We start from the raw sequence: 6123 nt of genomic DNA on the forward strand, positions 1-6123 counted from the left end.
GGAAGAAACAGTAAATATAAGCAAACAGATGCAACGCTAAGCATGACATGACGATATGCGGTGCCGGGTGTGACCTAACATAAGGCTACACGATATTGGTGAAGGGGGAATTCAACCGGGAATGTTTTCCCGGTTTCGGACCTGTGTCAGACAGATGACCGCAGGGGGAATGTTCCATGTTCAGATAGCTAGAGGCATCCGACTGATGAATGGACCGCGTATTCGGATTCGTTGGATTTTTCTGAGCAACTTTCATGTAGAAAACATTTTCATCCGAGTTACGGTTTATTTTCTATGAACTTTCAAAGATTAAACCATTTTTGCATTTGTTTTAATTCGCAAATAAAAAGAAAATACTAAGTGTACACAGCCATGTGCTAGCCACAGAGGCGGACTGGTGGGGTCCAGGGGGTGTCCAGTCAGCAGTTGACCAGTCAACTATTAACTGCTCAACAGGGTCAAATGGGGCCACATGTCATAGACTGGGTCAACCCAGTCAATAGTTTGACTGGTCAAACTAGACAGGGGACCCACATGTAAGTGACTAATTATCTAAACTAATTACTTTTAATTATAAAAATCATTTTAATTAGTTATTTAAGTGGTGGGCCCGCACATCAGTGGTACTGAGCTGCCCAGTCAGCAGTTGACTGGGTCAACTCAGTCAACAGGCCCCCCGGCCCCACGGTCAGTGGCTTAGGGGACGGGCCCCAGGCGTCCACGTCAGCCCACGCCGGCGCTGGTGACCGGAGTAACTCCGGCGGGCCATTTCGCGGCGGCGCATCGCCGGCGAGGTTCGGAAATAGCCGTCCAGGGCCTATTTGACGCGCGAGAGGCGCCGTTCGGACGCGGTGAACGAACCACGTCGAGTGGCGGCAGCGGCAGTAGCTGGGGAGGCCGGAAAGGGCGCTGGCAACGAGTTGTAGCGGCGGCGGCTTCCGGGAAACGGCGGAATCGATGCTAGAGAGGGCGGTTGCACTAAATGGTGGGCGCTACGGGTCCCTACGGTGTTGAGGAGCACGGCCGAGAACTCGGTCGAGCTCAATGTCGACCGAAACGACGGTGACGAACGGCGCGGCGGCGGTTCGGCCATGAAGAAGAATGGCGATTGCGAGCGCGGGGAGAGGGGAGAAAGAGAGGGGTTCGGTGTGGCAGCTTACGATGCGGCTCACGGTGGCCCGTGGATGCTTAGGAGTGCAGCGGGTCGACGGAGTCGGCGACGGACGGAGCGGAGGAGCTCCGGCGATCCACGGTGGTCGCCGGTTCAATCCGGGCGATGTAGTGGCCTCCGGCTCGGACGCGAGGCCGGGGAAGAGGGAGAAGACGTCGACGGTGCTGGTGGATAGGTCAGGAGGACGAGACGGCTCCGGTGGCTGCGGTGACGACGGAAGATGGCAGCGGGCGCGCTCGGGTCAGAGAGAGGGGAGTGAGCGAGCAGGAAGAGAGATCGACGAGGGAGAGAGGGGGCAAGTGGGCGAGTCGGGAGGGAGCCCGAGGAGTCGGGGCTGCCTTTATCCCCTCGCCGGCGACGTGGCAGCGCGGGGCGCCGCACCGGGTCCGGTGGGAACGAGCTGGGGGGGGCTCGGTCGCGTGAACAGAGAGGAGAGGGATGACCGGGGAGGGGGAGCGGGCCGGCCTAGCTGGGGTGGGCCGAGGCCCAATGGGAGGCCAGGGGCTCTAGCCCCTTTTCTCTCCTTTTGTTTTTGTTTTAACTTTTGCTTTCTTTTTTTAACAACTTTCTGTTATAGCTATTTTAGGCCATTTAGGTACTTTGCAAAAAATGTTGGTTCACCACCAATATTACCAGAAGAATATTTTCCACACGATGAACATTTTAGTTTTCATGTTTGAGCATTTTGAATTTCACTCATAATTTGAAATTGAATTCAACTGGAATTTAAAAAGAGAGAGGAGAAAATGATGATCAAACACTTGTTTAGCAAAATGATTAACTTAACCCCAGGGGTTACTGTAGCATCATTACACCGGGGTGTTACAACTCTCCTCCTCTAAAAGAAATTCTCGTCTCGAGAATTAAGAGGTAGAAGGGAACAGGTCGGGGTATTCAGCCCGGAGGTTATCTTCGCGTTCCCAAGTGGCTTCCTCTTTAGTATGATTCGACCATTGCACCTTGAGGAACTTAGTAACCTTCTGGCGTGTTCGACGTTTAGCTTCTTCAAGAATGCAGATCGGATGCTCCTTGTATGTGAGATCATCTTGAACTTCAATCAATTCCGGCTCCACTTCACGTTCCAGATCCTTGAAGCAACGACGAAGTTGTGACACATGGAAGACGTCATGGACGTCAGAGAACTGAGGTGGCAACTCAAGTTGATAAGCCAGCAGCCCACGACGGGCCAGAATGCAGAAAGGACCAATGTAGCGCGGAGCTAGCTTGCCCGTGACTCCGAACCGATGAGTGCCTCTCAAAGGAGTGACATGCAGATAAGCTTGTTCACCAGGTTGATAAGTTCAACCCCAGTGTTTCCGGTCATAGTTGCTCTTCTGGCGGGACTGGGCCGCCTTGAGATTATCCCGGACAATGCGAACCTGCTCTTCATCTTGTTGTATAATGTCTGGACCAATGAGCGTCCGTTCCCCAGTTTCTGACCAATTCAGAGGGGTTCGGCACTTACGTCCATAGAGCACTTCAAAGGGTGCCATCTTCAAGCTGGCTTGATAGCTGTTGTTATAAGAGAACTCCGCATAAGGGAGAGATTCTTCCCACTTCTTGCCGAAAGAAATAACACAAGCTTGAAGCATGTCTTCAAGAATTTGATTGACTCGCTCGACTTGGCCTTGGGATTGGGGATGATAAGTAGTGCTCCAGGTAATATGAGTTCCCATTGCCTCTTGGAAACTATCCCAGAACTTTGAAGTGAATATACTGCCGCGATCTGAACTGATCTCCTTCAGAATGCCATGGAGTGACACAATTCTGGAGATATACAAGTTTGCTAATTGACTAGCAGTGATTGTCTCCTTGACTGGCAGAAAGTGAGCAACCTTCAAGAATTGGTCGACGACGACAGAGATAACATCGTTACCTTTCTGAGACTTGGGAAGGCCAGTGACAAAGTCCATTTGGATCTTATCCCACTTCCATTCAGGAATTGGAAGCGGTTGTAGAAGTCCAGCCGGTTTCTAATGTTCTGCTTTGACGCGATGACAAACGTCACATTCTTCAATATATCGAGCAATGTCTTGCTTCATATTAGACCACCAGTACTTCTGACGGATGTCTAGATACATCTTGGTACTTCCCGGATGAATAGAGAGAGGGGTGTCATGCGCTTCTTTCATCACCTTCTCTGTCATAAGCTCGAACCGGGGTACTACAATGCGATCTGAAGTATAAGGTTCCATCTTCACCAAGTGAGAAATCTCTGGATTTCTCTAATGCAAGATCCCTTTTCATCAGATCAACATGTGCATCTTTGGCTTGAGCAGACTTGATTGCTTTCAGAAGAGTTGGTTCCAAGACAAGGTTATTCAGAGAACCCTGTGGAACTAGTTGAAGGTTCAGCTTGCATAGCTCTTCATAAAGGCGGGGTCGAGCTTTGAAGACCATGTGATTGTTGCAATAAGACTTACGACTTAGGGCATCGGCCATTACATTAGCCTTGCCAGGGGTATAGGATATACCGCAGTTGTAGTCAGCAATAGCTTCCATCCATCGCTGCTGACGGAGGTTCAGATCTGGCTGAGTAAACAGGTACTTCAGACTCTGATGATCGGTGAAGATCTCGCAACGATTACCGAGAAGGTATTGTCGCCATAGCTTCAGTGCAAAGATAACCGCAGCAAGCTCGAGATCATGAACTGGGTAGTTCTCTTCATGAGGACGCACTTGACGGGAGGCATACGCAATTACTTTGCACTCTTGCATTAGGACACAGCCTAATCCTTGACGTGAAGCGTCGCAATAGATGACAAAGTCCTTGCGAGAATCAGGGGGAGCAAGCACTGGGGCAGAAGTCAGCTTGTCCTTGAGTGCCTGGAAACTTTCCTGACATTTGTCTGTCCAATCGAACTTAACGCCCTTGTGAAGCAGATTGGTCAGTGGCTTGGCAATCTTTGAGAAGTTCCCGACAAAGCGGCGACAATAGCTGGCTAGTTCGAGAAAGCTTCTAACTTGCTCGACAGTCTTCGGAGGGGTCCAGTCAAGAATAGCCTGAACGCGTTCTGGGTTGACGGCAATACCATCCTTGGAGATGACATGACCAAGGTAGGTGACTTCGGGTAACCAGAATTCACACTTGGAATACTTGGCATAAAGTTGATGCTCTCGAAGCTTCTCTAGAACAAGTCAAAGATGTTCAGCATGTTCTTCTTTGTTCTTCGAATATACCAGGATATCATCCAGATAGACTACGACGAACTTGTCGAGGTAATCCATGAATATGTAGTTTATCAGACGGGAGAATGTAGCTGGAGCATTGGTCAAGCCAAAAGACATGACGGTGTACTCGTAAGAACCATAACGAGTGACGAATGCGGTCTTTGGAATATCCTCTTCACGAACACGGATCTGGTGGTAACCCAACCTCAAGTGGAGTTTAGAGAAAATCGATGAACCAGCCAGTTGATCATACAGATCATTGATCTGAGGAAGGGGATATTTGTTCTGAATTGTAGCTTGGTTGATAGGACGGTAGTCTTGGACCAAACGGTTCGTTCCGTCCTTCTTCTTGACGAAGAGAGAAGGTGCTCCCCAAGCAGAGTAACTTGGACGAATGAAACCCTTGCGAAGAGATTTGTCGATTTCCTCCTTAAGTTCAAGGAGTTCATGAGGTGGCATCTTGTACGGTCGTTTGGCAATAGGAACGGTGCCTGGTTTCAAGTCGATGACGAACTCGACAGCCCGAGCAGGGGGTATTCCTGGAAGTTCTTCTGGAAATACGTCTTGGAAGTCGCGAACGACTAGAATCTTTTCAATTCCCTCAAGAGGTGCTGCGTTCAACGCATTCAAAGCATAAAGTCGTGCTTCAGCGTTTTGAACAAGCTGAGCATGGTAGGTTACTATCTCATCGGAAGGATGTAGGAGGTGAACGACCTTGGTGGCGCAAACGATAGAGCCAGTATGCGCTTTCAACCATTCCATTTCCAGAATGAGGTCAATATTGGAAGACTGCAGAATAATGGGAGAAACAAGGAATTCCAACCCTTCAATTTCAACGGGGACGTCGCGACCAATCATGGTAGTTCGACACTGACCCGCAGGGGTGCGTACCACTATCGGGGTGTTCATGGGCTCGCATCGAATGTCGTGTGCGTATGCAAAATTTTCTGACATGAATGAATGCGATGCTCCTGAATCGAATAAAACAGAAGCCGGTACTGAATTAACGAGAAGAGTACCCATCACAGTGGCAGGCTGGTCTTGAGCTTCATTCAGATCAACATGATTAGCCTGACCACGACCATAAGGTCTGGCATTGTTGTTATGGGGCTGATTGTTACGGCCAGTTGAAGGCAGAGCCAACTGGCTCTTTTTCCGATTGCATTCTTTAGCAAGGTGGCCCGGGCGGCCACATCTGAAGCACAGACCATCATTGGGATCGGGAGCAGGAGCTTGGGATGGTACATCTCGAAGAGGCTGCCTCTGCGGTGGAGGAGGCAGACGAGGTGCAGCATAGGACTGTCTTGGTGCGGGTGCAGTTGGACGATACATGCCGTGGGGATCCATATCCGACGCTTCTGCGCGGACGGGCCCGAAGATGAGCCAGCGTCACGGCTGCACCTGAGGGATCCCTGATGTTCCTGCAGACCAGTTTCGACATGAATGGCCTTGTTCACCAAGGTGGCGAAGTCGGCAAAGTCATGAACGAGCAGTGCTAGCTTGATATCAGGGTGAAGTCCATCACGAAACTTCTCTTGCTTACGAGCATCAGTTGCTATGTCTTCTTCAGCATAACGTGACAAGTCCAGAAATTCCCGTTGATAAGCATCTACAGACTTGTTGCCTTGGGTGAGGTTACGGAAATCTCGCTTCTTCCTGTCCATGATTCCCTGAGGAATGAAGCGGGCACGGAAGGCAGCTTGGAAATCCGGCCAAGTGATGACCGTTCCAGCAGGTAGGGTATGCCTGTGGCTGTCCCACCATTGAGCAGCAGGACCCTT

The sequence above is a fragment of the Triticum aestivum genome, chromosome 2D, assembly GCF_018294505.1.
Source record: "Triticum aestivum cultivar Chinese Spring chromosome 2D, IWGSC CS RefSeq v2.1, whole genome shotgun sequence".
NCBI classification, from domain to species: domain Eukaryota; kingdom Viridiplantae; phylum Streptophyta; class Magnoliopsida; order Poales; family Poaceae; genus Triticum; species Triticum aestivum.